The following is a 22,316-nucleotide window of genomic DNA, read 5'->3' on the forward strand; positions in this document are numbered from 1 at the left end:
GCCTGAGTTTCTCCAATTCTCCTGGCTGAGGTAATTGCAACTGAAAATGCTATTGTAATGGATAAAATGGAACAAAGAATAAGTTGCCAAAAGCTTGGGGGCGGGGGGGAAGGGGGGAGGGCAGTGGAAGAGTCTTAAGCCTGCCAGGACCACACTAAGGTTCCAGGGAAGAGGTGGCTTTCTAATTGGGAGTAAAACATCCAGAAGCCCTTTAGGAATTTGGTTAAGTTGGCTGAGAAAAAACTGTGGGGACATTTTTGGCAGGGGGAGGGTGGCTAGACTATCCAGGTCTGATGCAGGCATCATAGACCTATCAGGAACAACATAAGGAAAGTATCCCTCAACTTCTGGGTCCTTTTTGAGAGGACTTGCAGATAAAACATGTATTAGGGATGTGCCTCTCCCCAAGACACAAGAGGCACTTTGCATGGCTGTTGTTGAGCCACGTGGCTACCTCACTGAAGGGACAGTACCAGAAAGAGGGAGGCTTAGTCTCAATCAAACTAACAGGAACTGGGTGGATAGTTTAAAGAATGTGATAGATGAAGAGTTGAGTTTGTTTGGCTGTGATTCAAAGGGTCAAACTATTTGTCAATTTTCAAACTGCTAGCAGCTGTGTGGGGACGTTTTTGTGAATCCAGAAAGTTTCCTAAGTTTTAGCACAAATAATTATTTGTCTGAAAATTAAGTCAGGTAGTTAATTATTTCTGTAAAGGGAACAATGAAAAGTCCTATAGAATGTAATATAATTAAAACTAATATGGTGATATGAAAGTAATTTACAATCTATAGTTTACTAGACAATGAAATCCCTTCTATAGTTTTAATTTAAGCTATCCTATAGAAGGGATCCAATTTTCTTCTCACAAATTCTATTGGATGGCCCAAAACAACCCCTAGAAAGGCTTGTTTGTTTTTTATGCATTGAATAATATAGGACCATCCATAATGGTCACTCTTTGCTATTAGTTATTCTTTTGGTAGAAATATTTCAGTCATCCATTCAGGGAGTTGAAACAATGTGATGTGATTTAGATAACCAACCACACAACACAAACAGATTAGTAGAAATAATTCACAGCCTAAAAATTATTCATCTAAACTATTTGATGAATATTTGCCAATAATGAATACAGCTGAAGATGATAAAGGTCTTTTTGTCAACAAATTCACTTATTAAGAAAGGGTCTAAATTTGTAGGGTGAAAACCTAGCCCTATTGAAGTCAATGGCAAAACTTCCATTCATGTCAACGGAGCCAGGATTTCACCTGTAATGAAGTGTTTAAAACCAACTCTATATGTGACTTACCTTGGGGATATAACTGCAAGGGTAAGAACAACTCCAGTAACTGAATAGGGATAGTGTTCTAGAAAAGGATTGTTTTGCGGTAAGAATCTAAGTGCTCTCTCGCCATGACTTGGAACTCCTGCTCTTATAAGAGCGGTAGGAGTCTGACTCCGACTCCGAGGTCTCCAAATACAAAGACCACGGAGGAGCTGTGCTTCGGGGCACTGAGTGTTCAAAGCTCAGGGACTGACTGGGTTCTCTCTCTGGAGGTGTTGGTGCCGGAGGGTGCTGTGAAAGAGAGCGCCAGGACATCATCGCCGGCTTCCCTCTTGATTGCACCTGGGGTCGCGGTGGTGCAGAGGGGGCTGGAGCCACCTCTGTGCTAGGGGGCAAGAACGGCACCATGAGATGCAGCAAGTCATGAACCACCTCAAAAACCTCCGGTGTTGAAGGGAGTGGCAGTTGCTGGCCAGTAGGGTCCGGCAATCGTGATGGGCCCAGACTCAACTGCCTCGCCTGGGCAGGAGTCGACGTGGCCCTGCCTGGGGACCTGGTGCTGTGGCCCAACTGGGGTCTCACAGCCATTGGCTCCTTATACTTAGCCATGGGAGAATGCTCCCTCTCCAGCTTCTTCTTCTGAGGCACTGGTGACTGAGACCGGTGCCTGGCCAACTGGCCACAGGAGGAGCCATGCCAGTGCCAACCATCTCGGGAGGAGTCCTTTTTCGGCACTGATTCCCAGGATTGAGTGCCAGGGCACTTCACTTCGACGAAAACGTGCTGGGTGCGGTGTTCCGCACCCCGGGGTCTGAGTGGGGGTGAAGAGTTGCCTCCATTAGGAAAACCTTAAGCTGCTGTTCCCTTTCTTTAATAGTTCTGGGATGGAACTCGTGGCAGATCCTACACTGGTCCTTTTGGTGACCTTGCCCTAGGCACCTTCGACAAGAAGTGTGGGGGTCACTCTTTGGCATGCGCTTAGTGCAGACTTACAGGTTTTGAAACCTGGGGACCACAGCATACCCTGGTTCTGGAGAGTCGGAAGGGTGGGGAAACCCCCAACTAACTAACTACTATACAACTAGAGAACTATATATTAAAAAAAAAAAAAAAAAGGAGATAAGGCACTTGCTAAGCAAGGGCTATGGGACATTCCAGCTGTTTACATCCCTCCACTGTGAAAACTGACCAGTTATTCCTACCTTTTATTTCCTATATTTTAAGCAGTTACTGATCTATGAGAGGACCTTCCCTCTTATCCCATGACTGACTACTTTGCTTAAAAGCCTTTGGTGAGGGATCTAGCCAAAGGCTTTTTGAAAGTCCAAGAATGCTATATCTACTGGATCACCCTTGTCTACATGTTGGTTGACCCTCTCAAAGAATTATAATAGACTGGGAAGGCATATTTCCGAGTAACAGCCGTGTTAGTCTGTATTCGCAAAAAGAAAAGGAGGACTTGTGGCACCTTAGAGACTAACCAATTTATTTGAGCATGAGCTTTCGTGAGCTACAGCTCACTTCATCGGATGCATACTGTGGAAATTGCAGAAGACATTATATACACAGACACCATGAAACAATACCTCCTCCCACCCCACTCTCCTGCTGGTAATAGCTTATCTAAAGTGATCATCAAGTTGGGCCATTTCCAGCACAAATCCAGGTTTTCTCACCCTCCGCCCCCCCACAGACAAACTCACTCTCTTGCTGGTAATAGCCCATCCAAAGTGACCACTGTCTTCACAATGTGTATGATAATCAAGGTGGGCCATTTCCTGCAGAAATCCAGGTTCTCTCACGCCCTCACCCCCCTCCAAAAACCACACACACAAACTCACTCTCCTGCTGGTAATAGCCTATCCAAAGTGACCACTCTCCTTACAACCGGCATGAAAATCAAAGTGAGCCATTTCCAGCACAAATCCAGGTTTTCTCACTCCCCCACCCCCATACACACACAAACTCACTCTCCTGCTGGTAATAGCTCATCCAAAGTGACCACTCTCCCTACAATGTAGCTGTAGCTCACGAAAGCTCATGCTCAAATAAATTGGTTAGTCTCTAAGGTGCCACAAGTCCTCCTTTTTTGGGGGGGGGAAGGCATAATTACCCTTTACAAAAGCTGTGTTAACTCTTCCCCAACATATTATATTCATCTATGTGTGTGATAATTCTGTTCTTTACTATAGTTTCAGCCAGTTTGGCTGGTACTGAAGTTAGGCTTACTGGCCTGTAATGGCCAGTGTCGCCTCTAGAATCTTTTTAAAAATTGACACGGTTACGTAAGCTATCTATCAGTCACGTGGTATGGAGGCTGATTTAAGTGATAGGTCATGTACCATAGTTAGTTCTGCAATTTCATATTTGAGTTTCTGCAGAACTCTTGGGTGAACACCATCTGATTATGATGACTTACTAGTTTAATTTTACGGCTGTAAGTAATCATGATTAATTTTTTTAATCAATCACACTTAACAACAGAATGGATGTTTTCTACATTTTCAAATATATTGATTTCAATTACAATGCAGAATACAAAGTGTACAGTGCTCACTTGATATTTATTTTTATTACAAAATATTTGCGTTAGAAAAAAAGAAATAGTATTTTTCAATTCACCTCACACAAGTAATGTAATGCAATCTCCTTATCATGAAAGTTGAACTTACAGATGTAGAATTATGTACAAAAAAACCCCTGCATTCAAAAATAAAACAATGTAAAACTTTAGCACCCTACAAGTCCACTCAGTCCTACTTCTTGTTCAGCCAGTCACTCAGAAGAACAAGTTTGTTTACATTTGCAGGAGATAATACTGCCTGCTTCTTGTTTACAATGTCGCCTGAAAGTCAGAACAGGCATTCACATGGCACTGTTGTAGCTGGCGTCGGAAGATATTTACGTGTAAGACGTGCTAAAGATTCATATGTCCCTTCATGCTTCAAGCACCATTCCAGAAGACATGCTTCCATGCTGATGATGGGTTCTGCTTGATAATGATCCAAAGCAGTGCAGACCAATGCATGTTCACTTTCATTAGCTGAGTCAGATGCCACCAGCAGAAGGTTAATTTTCTTTTTTGATGGTTTGGGTTCTGTAGTTTCTGCATCAGAGTGTTGCTCTTTTAAGACTTCTGAAAGCATGCTCCACACCTCATCCCTTTCAGATGTTGGAAGGCACTTCAGATTCTTAAACCTTGGGTCAAGTGCTGTAGCTATCTTAAGAAATCTCACATTGGTACCTTCTTTGTGTTTTGTCAAATCTGCCGTGAAAATGTTCTTAAAATGAACAACATGTGCTGGGTCATCATCCGAGACTGCTATAACATGAAATATATGGCAGAATGAGGGTAAAACAGAGCAGGAGACATGCAATTCTCCCCCCAAGGAGTTCAGTCAAAATTTAATTAATGCATTATTTTTTTTAATGAGCATTATCAGCATGGAAGCATATCCTCTGGAATGGTGGCCGAAGCATGTAGGGGCATACGAATGTTTAGCGTATCTAGCACATAAATACCTTGCTATGCCAGCTACAAATGTGCTATGCAAATGCATGTTCCCAATTTCAGTTGACATAAATAAGAAGCCAGCAGCATTATCTCCCATAAATGTAAATAAACTTGTTTGTCTTAGCAATTTGCTAAGAAGTAGGACTGAGCGGACTTGTTGGCTCTAAAGTTTTACATTGTTTTGTTTTTGAGTGCAGTTATGTAACAAAACAAACAAAAAAAAAATCTACATTTGTAAGTTGCACTTTCACAATAAAGAGATTGCATTATGGTACTTGTATGAAGTGAATTGAAAAATACAATTTCTTTTGTTTATCATATTTACAGTGCAAATATTTGTAATAAAAATAATAATATAAAGTGAGTGCTGTAAACTTTGTATTCTGTGTTGTAATTTAAATCAATATATTTGAAAATGTAGAAAAACATCCAAAAATATTTAATAAATTTCAATTGGCATTCTATTTAACAGTGCGATTAAAACTACAATTAATCAGGATTAATTTTTTTTATCACGATTAATCGCAGTTAACTCACGCAATTACCTCAAAAAAAATTAATTGACAGCCGTATTTAATTTATCAGCTTGTTCCAAAACCTCCTCTATTCACACCTCAACCTGGGACAGTTCTTCAGATTTGTCATAAAAAAAAAAGAAAGAATGACTCAGGTGTGGGAATCTCCCTCCCATCCTCTGCAGTGAAGACTAATGCAAAGTATTCATTTAGCTTCTGCACAACAACCTTGTCTTCCTGGAGTGCTCCTTCAGCACCTCAATCATCCAGTGGCCCACTGACTGTTTGGCAGGCTTCCTGCTTCTAAGTACTTAAAAATTTGCTGTTAGTTTGTGTCTTTTTCTAGTTGCACTTAAAATTTTTTTTGGCCTGCCATTGAAAGATGAAACAGAGAAGAAGAAGAAAGTCTCTTGAAAATACTGCAAACTCAGAGTAAAGAACATTTCTGAATATAAAGTGAGCCAGGAAAAAAAATGTCATGCAGGCTATAATATGTTGTAGTATGAAAGATTTTAATATAATCTGGAGAAGTAGAAGTTACTTATTGGCTTGTATTTCACTGGACATTTATGGCTATCTACACAAGTACAGTGATGCACACGTCTCTATTAAAAGGACTGCAGTGTGAACCATCCAGACCTGCCAAGAACCATGTTTTAGGGAGTTAACCTCTCTAATCTTTTTGGTTCAGTTAAAGTTCTTTCTACACACATGCTGATTACATCACTCCAGCTAATGAATTATACATTTGTTCTATGCAGATAGTTATAAACAGACTATTCACCATAAAATGAGTTCCACAGACATTCCCCAATTTACTTTTAAACAAAGAGTTAAGGTACATTTGATGCACCATTAAAATTGCCTTGATTAGGTACTTACGCAGAAAATGCAGTTATATAAGTGGAAAATGTAGCTCTTTAGTAAAATACAATAAATTTGGCTGCAAAGAAAGAATGAAAAACTTCTAAATCTCTGCTCTTGTGTGCATGTCTCCTCTCCAGTGGCTTTGATTTTGCCTCTTTTCCACTCCAAAAGTCAGTTTGGAAAAGTTACATCTTGTTTGAAATTTTTCATCAATTGGAATTATCTTCCAGTCTACACTTTCATATGACTAATTTTTACTCCTGCGGGAATTTTGCATCACTGTGCATGTGCAGAATTTATGTCCTGCGTAGAATTTTTTTCTCTGCAGAAAATACATTCCGCCAGACAGGCACTGCAGTTATGCTTTTGTCCACCAGGGGCTGTTGTAGTGTCAGAACAGCAAGAACCCAGTCCTGGGCAGGAGCAGCCCCAGCTGTGGATAGGGAAGAGAACAGTCTGCATTCCTCACAGCTCCCTGCCCATGGGGCCAAGTCAGAAGGCACGGGATATGGAGGGATGGACTGCAGGGGGCACATGGGGCTGCTGGGGGATCACAGACTGTGGTTCAGAAGGGCTAGTTCGGGGGACAGACTGGGACTGAATGGGTGTGGGGGTGCAGGGACACATGGGGATGGGGAGGAGGGGTGGCTGAGTGGGGTGTAGGAACACATGGGAACAGGGGGAGGGAGTGCAGGGACACAGGGTGCAGGAACACATGGGGATAGGGGCAGATGTGCCTGACTGAATGAGAAATGCTAGGGGTGAACCAGGGGCTGCATGGCGAAGTTCCCTAACAATCCCCCCACCCCCCAAAAAACCCACCCTGTTCCATACTTCTCCCACCCATACCCAAACAACTCTCCAAGTTCACTCCCAGGCTCTTTCCCAGCAATTATTTCCCTCTCCCTCAGCTCCTCCATTCCCCTGACTCCCCCAGGTCTTTGCACTGCTTCTGTAGGGTGCAGGAAATACATTTCTGTGTTGTAGTTTAAATGAATTAGTCAAAGTTCTCTATTAATATGCCTAGTAAGGAATCTATTTGTCAAAAAACATTTCCTGAATTTTTGTTGGCTATACTGTTACAGACATACTTGCTGATAGGTATTTTGAAATCAATGACCAAAATAATTGAAACTGGCATGATTATACTGTGTTCTTTTGACAAATAAAAGATGCAGAATTTAAAAATATTGTGCACATAATTTATTTTTTGGCACAGAATTCCCCCCGGGGTAAATAATTTTGGTGTGTTATCCTGCCCTTTTCCAAAACAGAGGAGTAAAGTTGCCTCTTTATGCCTTTGAAAAACACTCTAGTTCAAATGTTATGTAACTGGATTCTGACAAAGTTTTCAGGTCACTGATCCCCATTTCACTTTATGGCAATGATTTCTTAACACAGCCTTAGTTTTGCATAGATATTCTTGTTTATATAAAAGCTTTTCTGAAATCACTGGTTACCAAATGAAGTAGACAAAAATCAGAAGCTTTGCACTAAATTAATATATTTTTCCAGTCCACTTGTCCTCCTTCCCACTGAAATTGAGCACAGAAGGCACTGATATTTTCATCTTTCGCTAACATTTATTTAAATGAGAAACTACTAAAAAGCAAATCCTGCTTCTTCCTCTGCAGTGCAGAAGGCCCTACATGTAGCAGAACCAGTGTGGTTCTACTTCACAGTGAGGGATAGGAGGGTCAGAGATATAGAGAACCCTCATAGGGAGTCCACAGGGATGTCTCTGTATGTCCTTCTTACACACTAGGGTTTGCGGGGTAGAGGCAGGTGGGGGAATGAGTAGGGCAAGTTTGTGGATCCATCAGTCATTGTCCTTACAAGTGAGAATGGAAGTATTAGTGCTGCAGAAGCACACACTGTGCAGCCTAATAAGGATTCCATCCTACCCGGTCTACATGGAATAATAATATAATCATCCTGTGTGGGATGGGTTATTAGCCCTTTATGAATAAAATAATAGCTACATCTTCTTAATGATGACTATTAAACATAATATGCCATATACTATCCTGACTTGTACCCCATGACAACTACAGGTCAGGGAAGAATGTGGCCCAAATAGACTGGATAAAGTTAGGATGATTTTAATTCTATATACTGCCATTTCCTCTTTCTCCTAAATTTGGTAGAGATACCGCTTTCCTGCAACTTTCAAGGGAACAACAACATAACTTGCAAAATAAAAATAAATTTACATGTCTACAGTCTCTCTATTTTATGGTAAGAGGTTTAAGAGCTTCAGGAATGGTTACAGAATTCTTGTTTCTATCTAAAGATCTTAACTTGCCTTACCCCTCCTCATTTTTCTCCTTAATCTCTCACTTTCATCACGTTTCTTCCCCTCACAAAACAAATATACTTTGGTTTTACCCATCTTAAAAAGTAATGAACCTCAATTCCATCTCTCCCTCAAATGACTGCCTCATCTCTGTTCTCCCCTTCTTTTCCAAAGTTACTGAGCATGTAGTCTTAAGACAGCAGTTGTAGTTCCTCTCCTCTCATTCCTTTCTCTACCATCTTAAATTCTGCTCCTGACACTCCACCAAAACAGCTCCTTTTGGCTTTTTCTGGACAAATTTCAGGGGTAGTACTCGATTCTCAATCTCTTTAACCGCCTGGCTGCCTTTGACAGTGTTGACCACATTCTTCTTTTCAGAAGTCTATCATCCCTGGGCTTTTGTTACTCCATCCTTTCTTGGTTCTCCTCAATTCACTCCTTTACTGTGGGTCATCTTCCTCCCCTCTCCTGCTTTCAGGGAGGGATCCCTCAGTGCTCCATTCTTGGCCCCCTCCTCTTCCCTCTCTGTATCCTATCTCTGGCACAAACATGTTTTAAATACAACCTTTATGCTGATCTGTGCTATCACAAATCTACCTCTCTACTCTCAACCTGTTCTCCATCCAAATTTAAAATCTTGTCCTGTCTTTCTGACATCTCCTCATGGAGCGTCAAATGAAACTTAACTGATTTTTTCCCCCAAGCCCTTCCCTCACCTATTTCTATCATGCTGGACAACAAAACTATCCTCCCTGTCACTCAGGCTCATCATCTTGGCTTCATCTTGGACTTATCCCTCTTCTCAGACCCCAACAACCAGACTGTGTCTAAATCCTGTTGCTTCTTCCTGCCCAACATCTTCAAGAGACAACCATTCCCCTCTACCCATGCTGCTAAACTTGTCCAAACCCTGATCATCTCGTATCTTGTCATCTCCATCTCTTTGGCCTTAATCCCTGCAATCTTGCCTCTCTCCCTCAGATCCATTCAAAATGCTGCTGCTAAAAGTCTCTTCTTGGGTCACCATTGACTACATCATTGTGCACTTTAAGTCTCTCCATTGGCTCTCCTTCTTCCTATGTAGCAAACACAAGCTTATTGTGGAGGGCTTTGAAAGAAAGGACAATTTTGCCTATCTACTATCTTATCATAAGGTCAACTTCCACCTTTATGCTGCCAATGATGCTGACCTCAATCACCCTTCATATCTCTGAGAAGCATGGCGGTACTTACTTCCATGCCACCACTTCCAAGATGGAAGAGCTCCCAGACAAAATCAACAGATTACCTTCTCCTCCAAGTCCTTCCTCACAGCTCACCTTGGATAGAATGCTTATGGTAACGTACAGCCTAAAAACAACTAGGCAGGTGGCGAACTGTGATCACTACCGTTAAATGGCTAAGAATTTGCACAACCTATTATACTTGTTACCCCATCTCATCCACCTTTTATATCTTGCCTTTAAACTGTAAGGTGTTTGGGGAAGGGACTATAATTTATGACTGTGCAGCACTTACCACAATGGGGCCCAATTGGGTTGTGGCCTTTAGGTGCTACCTCAGTATAAATATTAAACAATAAAATAATTGGAAGAGCAAGTCTAGTTCCTTTAGTTTACAGAACTGTCCATAATATCTCTTGGATTAGATTTATACTAGATTCCTAAACCCAGATGTAGAACAATAGGGCTCAATCCTGCCCCATGCAAGTCCCCTCCAGCTACTCTGATGAGCCGTAGGAAGCTCACAGCCAACGATGGTCTTAGGAACATCACTGGAAACTTTCCCAAACCTTTACTCTAATGCAAGCCTCAAAAGGCTCATTGGTAGCCCCCAGCTTCCAGGCCTACAAATTTAGAGAGCCAACGTAATTGCAGAGCCACTGGTCCATGTTCTAATAATGCTAGTAGATTGAGCCCAAACAAGCAAGCCTTTTTTGGAGTAAGATTTAAGACCGGTTTCCTCCAATAATATCAAATTTCTACGAAATATAATAATCATTTTTCTTAAAAAGGTGCACTCTGAGACAGAACAATCCTCTGGATATTGTGAGTCCAATCTGTGTGGTCCAGCTTTTCTGATTGCCGGCCCCTGGGCACATTCTGTCTTCCTTTGGGACTTGTACAGTTTTGAGAATGCTTTGGTGCTCAAAAACCAAATAAATAATAATAAATCATAGGGCTGGGAGTCAGGAGACTCTAATCCTAGCTCTGATACCGACTAAGGGTATGACCTGAGGGAGGGCTTTTAGGAGGATTATTTGATTAATATATGTGAAGAACTGGGATATCCTCAGATGGAAATCACTGTGGAAGTTCAATTATTAAGGTGATACACCTTACAAATTGAGGAATTCAAAATTAGGGACATTCAGTTCATAGAGTGAAAGTACTTGGTAGATGCACTAATAATGTTGACTAAACTACAACAAACTATTCCTACCTTATTCCTGCTAGTCACAAAGGTGGCTCTGTCCAGTTACAAATTAAGTTGCGGAGAAATTGGAAATATAACTAGTTTTCAGTATCCTAAAAATCAGTTTTAGCAAGTAGAAAATTAAACTGCCCCCTGAGAGTTTAAAATGCCTATATGGTAGTGTTGAACAAAAAAAAACAACAACAACAACAAAAAATACAGCTTAGTTCAATGTAGGCCCAATGAAGAATAAATTAAACCTCTGGTAGGTAGATAAGAAAACAACAAAACCTTAGTCTGTAAGACAAAATAAATGCAATAAAAAATGTACATACTTCCTACAATTCTGTATATAATTAAAGAGATTCCCTTAGCCATATACAGTAAATATTTCTGATTTTAAACAAGCAGTTTTCAACATTTGGGAGTTGGGAAAAGTTCCCGCTTGACAAGCTATATTAATTGCAAACGCACAAAAGATGAAAATATATAATGAACCATTTACAACAAACAAGGCATACGTGGGCTAAAGCAAAGTGATAAATCTAGTTATAAAAGAAAAAAAAAAAAAAAAAAAAAGAAGTGTCCAAAGCATTTTCCCTCTAAACTAGTTTTAAGCACAACATGTATCAGACACTAATGGTTCTCATATTATAATCTGAAGGGCCCTTCCTAGGGTACAGCCAGGCAGCCAAAATGCCAGTCTGTCTTGCTGACAGAGACTTCTCCCTACATGGGGGAATTGGTGGGTAGCATAATTCCACTGTAGTATCTCCTATACCACCCCTCCAGCCACTGACACAATGGACATGGCCAAAGAAAGGGGTAGGGGTCATTTACAGAATTGGAGCTACACCGATTTACCTAGCTGAGCTATATAATTACATGTATAATAGGGTTACCATATTTGAACATTCAAAAAAAGAGGACACTCCACGGGGGGGTGAGGGGTATTTGCTTGTGCCCCCCAGCCCCATCGCAATTCCACCCCTTCCCTGCCCCCATTCCAACCCCTTCCCCAAAGTCCCTGCCCAAACTCCACCCCCTCCCTTCCCCATTGGGCCCCATCCCCAGATCCCTGCCCTGGCCCTGCCTCCTCCCCTGAGTGCGCTGTGTTCCCCCTCCTCCCTCTCCCTCCTAGCCATATGAAACAGCTGTTTCGCTGCGCAAGCGCTGGGAGCTAGGGTGAAAAAGTGGGCACTCTCTCGAGTGATCAACATTCACTCTCTTTCTTGAATGATCAACTCTTCTTCGGGGAAAAATAATAATGGCAAAATCCCAGACATTTTAAAATATTTAAAAATTCCTCCCAGACAGCGATTTAAGAACCAAAAAGCCGGACATGTCCGGGAAAATATGGGCGTACGGTAACCCTAATATATACTTGTCACACTATTCATCTTTTATACATAAAAGGCACTTTTTTTTTTAAGCCACACACACAGCTTGCTAGTGTTGGGAGTTTTGCCCTAACTGGTGCAGTAATGATAAACCAGAGACATGGGATTACTAGAAGTAGCCCCTGAATCAAATTTCCAGTCTCCCAGTCCTCCGGTTTGCTATTTATGATCTTTTAAAATTGCGCACTTGAGGGGAAGGGATGTAACTGTACTCACTGAAAACTGGAAATAAGTTTTAATGATCCATTAAGGCAATTCTGTCAAATCTTGGAAACTGTCATTGGAATTCAGAGTCATCCATCCAACCTAGTAATGGTAATTGTGTTGACAATCATTAACCATGCAATACAAAAATCGGGTTTATTAATGTAGAACAATCCTTTAAACAAAGACATAGCTCATAAATATTGCATACCTAATTGGGATATTGCTTTTGGTATACTTCCCAGGTGACAGCAGAAGACAGGGCCAAATTCATTCCAGGTGTAACTCCATTGACATCAAGGCACAGTGAATCTGGCCGAATATTCTTCCTGTACTTGAACCAATTGCAAATAGATCATTTTGATTAATATAAAAAGTATGAGATCAACTGTAGACAGGATTTTGAAAGCTATATGATTGAGAATCACACTGATCCTAGACTCTATATATTACATATATTGATAAACCCTTTCCACTGGATCCTTTAACTTATTATCCATTTGACTGCTGCTGTTGACTATTCTAGATATTTCCTTGTGAATCTGTCTGCTGAATATATCTGGTCTCTGATTTCCATGACATACTAAATGGACCATATCAGAGCAGCAGGCACCATGCTGTGTAGAGGATCTGCAGTGAAAGGGTTAAGTTAGTACAAATACATGAATGTTTTCCAAGTAGACATCACTGTAAAACTTCCAATGGAGTGTCAAACAAAATACACCAATCCTTGAAAACTACCGAATTACACCTGTTCTTAGAATGGTTCTTAACACCAGGGTGAATTTCAATGTGCCACTTGAGCCCCACTTCAGCCCTATTTTGGCTCTCTGCACAGGGGAGAAATTCATCCCTAAGAATTAGAAATCTCTTCCCGGTGTTCTAAACAAAGCACTGTTTATACAGTCACTGATTCTGAGCTAAGACAAGCCACTGCTACTTAGTGTACCAAAGATGAAGCACTGATCATGCAAGCACATCAGGCAGCAATTCTAGGGGGTGGGCTTGTACAGAGCTCACTTGTATTTCAAAATAATGCAACACTTTCAAGATCTCTTATTAAATATATACCAATAATTTAAATCTATTTACCTATTTGGAATATCAAGATAGGAAGGGCATAATTTTAAAGCTCAGATTCAGACCTTTCAATTGCTGGGACAGATTCTGTGGCTTATTACAGCCCCTTTGCACCACTCTAGCAGCAAAAAGGGATTGTAAAACCAGTTTAAATGGCCTCCTAAAGATTCCCCCAGTGCAGAACAATCCTCAGATGACGTAGAGCAAGCACACCTAACTCTAAAGTCCCCATGCCCCCTTTCTCTACAGTGCTTTGACTTTTGGAACAGTCCTTTGGGGTTATAGGTCATTGAACACATTTTCAAGCAGCCTGGAAGCTGCTCTAAGTTGCACCCCAGCCAGCCTCAGGACTGGGGGAAAATGCAGAGATGATGTAAAGCCACCTTTGTTCCATCCTTGGGGTCTGCACTGAGCAGAGCTCAGCCAGCCAGAAGAATGTGCCCTGAGATTTCTAACTGATTGTCTATAGAGTGAGACTATATAAAAATAAATAAAACCATTGGCAGATTTTAAAATCTTTAAGTAGAAAGAACACACTCCCCCCTCCACATTTTTCCTACAAAAGGAGAACATGTGTGTCATAAATATAAAGGGAAGGCGAACCACCTTTAAATCCCTCCTGGCCAGAGGAAAAACCCTTTCACCTGTAAAGGGTTAAGAAGCTAAAGATAACCTCGCTGGCACCTGACCAAAATGACCAATGAGGAGACAAGATACTTTCAAAGCTGGGGCGGCGGGGGGAAACAAAGGTTCTTTCTGTCTGTGTGTTGCTTTTGCTGGGACCAGAGCAGGAATGCAGGTCAGAACTCCTGTAAGAAGTCAGTAAGTAATCTAGTTAGATATGCTTTAGATTCTGTTTTGTTTAAATGGCTGATAAAATAAGCTGTGCTGAATGGAATGGATATTCCTATTTTTGTCTTTTTGTAACGTAAGGTTTTGCCTAGAGGGATTCTCTATGTTTTGAATCTGATTACCCTGTAAGGTATTTACCATCCTGATTTTACAGAGGTGATTCTTTTACTTTTTCTTCTATTAAAATTCTTCTTTTAAGAACCTGATTGCTTTTTCATTGTTCTTAAGATCCAAGGGTTTGGGTCTGTGTTCACCTGTGATCTCTGCCACCTCCTCAGACACTTCATGCAAATGGAAACAAATGGTCATTAGTCCAAGGCACAGCATTATGGGGATCTGGATTCTTGTAAATTTCATACTCGTGCCTTTTGTTACATTACAACATGTGCCAGCTTGTGCCAGGGGTGGCACTACTCTGCAAGCAGAACAGACAGCAGCACATCAGGTCAACAAAACATTCAGCAACTGGTTTTGTTTGGGTAGCTGTGGGCCAGTGAGGGGAGAACATTTGATGGTTTACCCTAAGGCAACGGAATGTCTAGAAACTCTCGAGCTGCATCTCAGGGCTAGCATGTGCCACCAGTTCACAGCCTAGTTCTACACTGCCTCCAAGGGCGCAGTAGTTTTCTGTTGGCCTGTTCCACAGTAGATTTCTGTCTTTGCTCCACTCTACCAGCTGGCATGTTTCAAGGTGGGACAGCCATGATCCTGCCCGCTCCCTGCTCACCCACTCTGTGAGGAGATGGGGAAGCAGAAGATGCACAGTGCCTGTTTATCCCTGTGCAACCTAATCCAAGGTAGCCCATGCAGGGGCTTATGGATACGGGGCAGTCTTACTGTCCCTTACACTCTGGCATTAGCACATAGGCCAAGAGATCATCTACCCTGATTGATTTGACTCTTGTCCTGAAAAAGAATCATTAAACAGAATCAGAAACTGAGTGGGGCACAAAGAGGCTTACAGGATATCGGTTTCTAAAAACACATATGCCAATACTGAGAAACATTGTCTCATGGAACAAAAAATGCAGTAGTGGAACATCCAAATCGCCCGCATTGATGTTGGTAAAGATACTGCCACCTTTCCTCACAGGGATAGCTGTGGCTGCCTGAAGTGCCTATGCAGACAGGCTGCTAGGGGGCCCAAGGGGAGAACTATAAAAGCTCTAAGATAGCAGGACATAAAGATCTTTCAGTCACTCCCCTTCATTCAGATGTCAAGACCTCCATGCATTTGATGTTAATCCCCATGAGAAGCGCCTTACTCTAGGAGTAGTCCTGCTGAAGTCAACGGGGACCACTCGTGGGACAAGTTACTGCAAGGAATCTGCACTGGGTAAATTGGCTGGTGCGCTCTTAATCCTGCTCTGAGAGGACAAAGCTCACCAGCAGGGTAGGTTCTGTGCAAGTTGGAAAGGGGCTAGGGAGGAGTGGGGCTCAGAGCCTGGGCAGGTAGGGGGGCCCTGGGAGAAGTGTTGGGTTGCAGACAGCTTGGTTGGGTGCTATTTGTGACTCACCAGGTGCTAGAGTTTTAGCAGCTGAAGTGCCTACAGTGCTCGTCTGAGACATGATACGCCTGGCACACTACTAGGGACTGTTTCAAGACAGAGTTTGATGGCCGTATTACTCCCCCATGAGGCGCAATGATTGCAGTATCATTTAGTGTGAGCCAGAGTACCAGCATCTGACTCTGAATTCCTAAGAGACTGATATCAAATGAAGTTATAAAAAGCACAGCGAAAAGCTAGCACCCAAAAATGGAAACTAAATAGCATTGCCAGTGACACAAAGGGACTCTAAACAGTGGCTCTCACTCAACACCAGAGGACACTAAAGCAAAGCCAGTTCCTCCAATGGCTTCAGAAGAGAAAATTGCAATTGAAGTCTAGGATGTCCTTTCGGTACCCTTTAAAGAATAGGACTGAATCATTCTGAGGGGTTTTAAGAATAACTTATTAATCAAAGTGGTTTCCCCCCTGAAATAAGGGCATGAGACCCCAAAATATGGACCTATAAGGAATTTTGAAAGAAACAAAAAAAAAAGTTTCTTAACTTGGCAGGGTTACATTTTACTTTCCTTTAAACTTGTTCAATTGATGGGTTTCCACTAAGGGAATAGAGATCAGACTTTGGACCCCCCAGTGTTCTCAGAAGACTGACTTTACAAACTGCCACAAGCAAGAGCAAACTGTGAAACAAACTGTGACCCGAAGAAGAGCGCTGCGTGGCTTGAAATCTTGTTGCTCTCACCCACCTTGTCTCTGTGAAACAAAGACGTTTAGCACTTCTCTGGGTCTGTATTATGTGTGATAGTTTTACATCAAGTTAGCTGCCAAGACTGAAATGTACAAAGAGTGAAGATAAAAAAAAAACCCCCACAGGAAAAAGGAGCTTGTGGGGCCAGCCAGCAGCCCAGATACCCGACCCTGCGGGGCCAGCCGGCAGCCCCAGACCCCTCCCCACCCCCCCGCCAACTCCCAATCCCACAGGGCCAGCTGGGAGCCTCGCCCCTGAAACCCTCCCACACACAGGGTTGGTCGTCAGCCCCAACCCTGACCCCGCCGCACTGGGTGGCAGGGTAGCCCGGCCCCCACAGCGCTGGACAGCCAGGAACCTGGACCCCGCCAAGCAGTCTGGCCTTTAGCGCACAGCTCAGCTGTGCGCTAACTTTGGTTGGACATATTCCTGGAGGTTTCAGCAGATGATATAATCTTTAATCAAAGATTAATCTTTAATTCCTCGAGACTCCCAGACAATCCTGGAGGGTTGGCAACCATACATGTGGCCTGCAGGCTCCTGGCTGAGAGCCACTGCTTTAGAGGAACTAGAGAATTGTCTGAGCTACAGATTCAGGTCTGAACCCAGTTCTGTATTTCCACAATGTTTGAGGGTGTTCAGATGCAGGCTTTTCAGTCAGGAATATTTTGACTATGAACCAGATTGGGGAACAAAGTAAAAGATAATAATGATCAAAATTTTGCACTTATATAGTGCTTTTCATCTGAGAATCTCAGAATGACCAAAGAAGTCTATCAATGTAAAGAATCTATTTTGGGGGCCCAATGGTACCAGCATGCTCTGGGTCTCAGGACAGGAAAACGGAGAAGGAAAACATGATCCCCTCGCCATTGTATAAGGCTAGCAACTATTTTTTAGGAAAGGTTCAGGACTGGAGTACCAAGGGCTTTGCAGGTCACAACCGGGGATACATTAGTTAAGCTGTGTGAGAGAATCTGTATAGGCCCTGCCTTCATAAAGGCTCTGGACTGTGTTTTTAATAACACTTTTCCATGAGCATCAAATTCACACAGAAAGTCATGACACTATAATGGGTTAATGAGATTTATGTGAAATATTATGCCTCATACTATGCACCTAGAGAATCTTTTAGGACAGGGACAGAGATCAGTCCTTGGGTTTATTGTCCTAAGAGCCCGATGGCACCAGTTTTCATCTTGCCTTCTTCATTTTCCTGCCTTTGTTTGTTATTCCATCCCACCTTCTCTGCTAAAGTCTGCTGCTTTTCTGCTGTGTAAAACCCGCACCACCAAACAGGGCTTTATGTCAATCACTCTAAAGGAACTGCTTTTCTAGGTGCTGACTTAGGGATCAAGGCAAGAGGGGCCAGAGATGGATAGCTGATGTGAGAAGGAGGACAGGATGAGGGGTTTTAAAGTGTCTGATCACTATTTTCGGAAGCTTAGAAAGCATTTGTAAACTGCAGAGGGTTATTCTGCCTCTGACAACCTTCCTGCATGTTTAATTGTTTACCCTGTACATTGTGAAGATACTTTTGACTGTATAATCCAAGCACCATTATTTCAAAGGGTTCTAGTTTCCCTGCGGGACTTGCACAACCTTGACAAACTCCTGCTGATACTAATGTCCTCATTTTCTTTCCTCCCACTTTCCTCCATTCTTGTTTTCCATAGCCCTTTCCAGTCAGTTCTCTCATTCATGGCCAGTGAGCTCAGCAACAGTATGTATGTGTGTAGGATGCCACTTCTCCCTTTGTCAGATGCCTAGTGCTTTCCAGGCTACCATAAATTCAACTACATCTTTACTCCTGGGGGAATTCTGTGTCACTGCACATGCCCAGAATTTATGTCCCCCACAGATTTCTTTGCTTCCCCACAGATTTCTTTGCTTCCCCACTTTCTGCCAGGGAAGCCACAAAAGCAGTCATATGACCCACCCCAGCAGTATGTTTTGGGTGCCCAGGGCAGCCGGCAGACTACTGTAGGGCAGAGGGCAGGACTGGGGAAGACCCAGCTGGTGGCTCCTACCCTGTGCCGGACTCAGTTACTAGTCCCGGCTGAGCTGGGGAGCACGGGACTTCCTGTTCCCCTCCCCCAGATTTCTCCCCCGGCTGTTGGACCCTCTGCAAACCCCCACCCCCCCGCTTTCTGCGCCCATCACACATCAGCTGCTACCCTCAGGTATAGGCTACTACCCATCCGCCCAATCCCCATGCATCCAGACCCTCCCACCAAGCCTCACTGCCCCCACACCCAGAACCCCCCCCCCCCCGCCATCAAGTCCCATTGCCCCTGGACCACCCCAATGAGCCACCCACATCCGGATCCCCACCCTACTGAACCCCAACCGGCTGCACCTAGTTCCCCATCCCACTGAGCCCCACTCCCCCAGCATCTGGAACCCCCCCCCCCGAGCTCCCCACACCCAGACTCCCCTACTGAGCTCTATTCCTCCACACCCAGACCCACCCCCACACTGAGCCCCAACCACCTTCATCTGGACGCCCCTGCACAGTCCCATGGCCCCTGCACCCAGAAACCCCCCCCCCGCAAGCCCCTGTGCATCCAGATCCCCCCCTGCACCCAGATCACCCACTGTCCTGCCCACACCCAGATTGCCCCACACAGAGCCCTTTCAACCCATACCTGGATCCCCATACACTAAGCCCCTGCACACTTGGATCCTGCATTGCTGAGCCTGCAATTTTAATATGCTCTTGCCATCTAGACTTTTCCTTACATCAAACTTAGCAATGGAGGTCTCCTCCTCTAGGGAAAACCCCACTGTTTTGTTCTTCAATGGAGCACAGGACTTGGTTTGTTTTACCTACTAAATTTTAAACTGGCCCATCTGAGCCTTGGCTTGCAGTGACCACCAAGTTGGACTTTTAACTTTACCAGATGCTGTCTGATCACCACAGAAAATCCTGCCATTCTTATATTATATCTCTGTGTAATTACAGCTCTTTAGCTCAGTAGGGTATTATTAGCTCAAACTGTAATTCGTTGACTGCACTATAATTACAGTGCACTCAGTCCAACAGTCAGCTATCACCTAGAAAGGGTGTGTTCCCAGTGTTATTTTTAACAATCTGTTGGCAGCCCTTATTACCTGGGTTTTCAGTAAAAACATCTGAAACTGGACAGGCATTTGGCAGCCGCATTAGCAGATGCTCTAAATCAAACCTCTCTGGATGTTCCTAAGTGGTTTTCAGGTTGCTCTCATTTTTGTCTCTCTCACTGTCACTGTTCCTTCATTGAGAAATTGACAAACAGAACAAAAACCAAAAGAAACAGAATTGTGGAATCCTACTCCACTGGATCATAAATGTTTGTGGGTGTAGGAAGGGGCCTTTATCTGTTAGCGCCACCTTGCAAAAGGATGGGAAGCTACACCAGCTGACTCCACCCCCCATATGCTGCCACACTCAATTCTGTGTTTGTCAAATTCATCATCCGGCCCTTGGGTCAGGGCCTCAGGACAATGGGGAGTTGGAAGTTCCATGGCTCTAGTGGAGGCTAGACAGCCCTAGGTCTCCTGGGTTTAGAGGCTTCTTCTCCCAAGTCCTTGGCTAGAGAAGGTAGGGGAACCCAGGCCCATCCACTCTACTGGGTTCCAGTTCAGGGCCTTTCTTTGGAACAGCCAGAACCAATCCTTCTCAGTCCTCGGCCACACCTTGAGATACCTCCTACCTCTCTGGGCTTTCTCAGCCTCTTTGTTTCTTCCTCTTTGGAGGGTTGACTTCCCAGGCAGCTTCTCACCAGTCTGCTGGAGGGATCCTCTCCCTCTACATTCTCTCTAACAGCTGCCTTTCTTCTCAGGAGATTCCTCTCTAACGGAGGTCCTTAATCTTTTATCATGCCCAGGCCCTTCCCTGCCTAATTAACTGCCTCCCAGTTACTCAGCGCGTTAACTACTCCCAGGTGAACCTGAGCTGCCTCATTCCCCCTATGCGGAGCCTGCCTGAGGTAGACTGGCCCCTACTCCTTCAAAGGGCCAGCTACCCTTTGACAGGGTGGTCCCCCTTTAAAAATTCTAGTGATTTCATTTTTAAAAATTTGGAGTCTACTGTTAAAATTCAGAGTTTGATCCTTGGGAATACCTAAATTATACACTTGCATTAAATATTGTAGTATCAGAGGTGGTCCAAGGTAAAATTCTGACATCTATGACCTTTCATGGGGAACCTACTGTCATTAGAGGCACCAGATGCTTAATGGCTGGTTCTCATAAAATGCAATTTAAACTAAAACCCTTTGATGTCACTTTAGAACTTACATATGTATAAAGTAATGGCTCTAACAAAAAGTCAGTCTAAAGAACAGTCTCTCTCCCCTTGTTGCATGGGAGATTTATGCAGCACATTTCAGTTAATGCTAGTGGAAGTTATTGGATAAAGATGAGCATAAATCCCACCATCCAAGCGTACAAGAGGAATTAACTAATTAAAACTGTAGTGGTGGTTTTGTGATATAAAAATGTATCCACTAAACCAGGGATCGGCAATCTTTGGCATGCAGCCCATCAGGAAAATCCGCTGGCAGGCCAGGCCAGTTTGTTTACCTGCAGCGTCCACAGGTTCGTCTGATTGCAGCTCCTACTGGCCGCGGTTCGCCGTTCCCGGCCAATAGGGGCTGCGGGAAGTGGCAGTCACCACATCCCTCCCACACCTCTGCCTCAGCCTAGAGCCCCTTCCTGATCTCCAAACCCCTCATCCCTGGCTCCACCCCAGAGCCTGCACCCTCAGCCAGAGCCCTCACCCCCTCTCGCATACCAACCCACTGCCTCAGCACAGAGCCCACTCCTGCACCCTGAACTCATTTCTGGCCCCTCCCCGGAGTCCACACCCTCAGCCAGAGCCCTCATCCCCTCCCGCACCCCAACACCGTGTGCTAGCCGGGTGAAAATGAGTGAGTGAGGGTGGGGAGAGCAAGCGACAGAGGGAGGGGGGATGGAGTGATCAGAGGGTAGGGTAAGGGTGTTCGGTTCTGTGCAAGTAGAAAGTTGGCAACCCTAGATAGCTAGATAAATGCAAAATGGCAAACTGCGTAATGTCAGATGAGAATATATCATGAGTGAATCTGCACAAATAAAGCCTCATTTTTGACTTAGACAAAGGTGTTCTGAAGGCCTGAAGCTAGATTTTAGTGTGTGAGAAAGAGAGGTTTGCTGACAGTAGTAAACAGACACAACTCTCCTTTGGTCAGATAACCGAAAACAAAGGATCAGATTTACACCCCAGCTTGTCGAGAACTAAATGTTTGTGTAGATAAGCCCTACATCATCCAAAACTCCTGTGAAGGAAGCTTTATTATGCCCATTTTAAAGATGGGTGAACTGAGGCACAGAGAGGCTCAGGATAAAATAGTAGCTTTGTGCCATTGCTTGAATTGCAGGGGTGAGGAGGAGCTGTATGCCTGGGGCTATTCCAAGAGGCATTTCATCAGAAGCAAACACAATGGCCCCAAGAGCACTGGAGAAGCACACACAGCAGCTCTTGTGGCTACATCCTTTTACAGAGTGAGCTTGTGCTCTGCCTACGCTAATATAGCTCTTGGACAGTGGAGTGGGCAGGAGAATCATAATCCCACCATTGCCCCATCCTGCCATGTTTGCTTCTGGAGTGCT

At 43.7% G+C, this 22,316-nt stretch overlaps 1 long non-coding RNA gene across 1 annotated transcript in view; it reads right to left on the reverse strand.

Annotated features, from left to right (window-relative positions):
* Positions 1-20,502, reverse strand: part of LOC122466014 — a 38,300-nt gene extending 17,798 nt beyond the window's left edge. The window contains exon 1 of the long non-coding RNA XR_006291208.1: positions 20,381-20,502. This is a non-coding gene — a long non-coding RNA (uncharacterized LOC122466014). The remainder of the gene's footprint in view (positions 1-20,380) is intronic.
* Between the last annotated feature and the right edge of the window lie 1,814 nt (positions 20,503-22,316).

This window comes from Chelonia mydas, chromosome 1, assembly GCF_015237465.2.
Source record: "Chelonia mydas isolate rCheMyd1 chromosome 1, rCheMyd1.pri.v2, whole genome shotgun sequence".
NCBI classification, from domain to species: Eukaryota; Metazoa; Chordata; order Testudines; family Cheloniidae; genus Chelonia; species Chelonia mydas.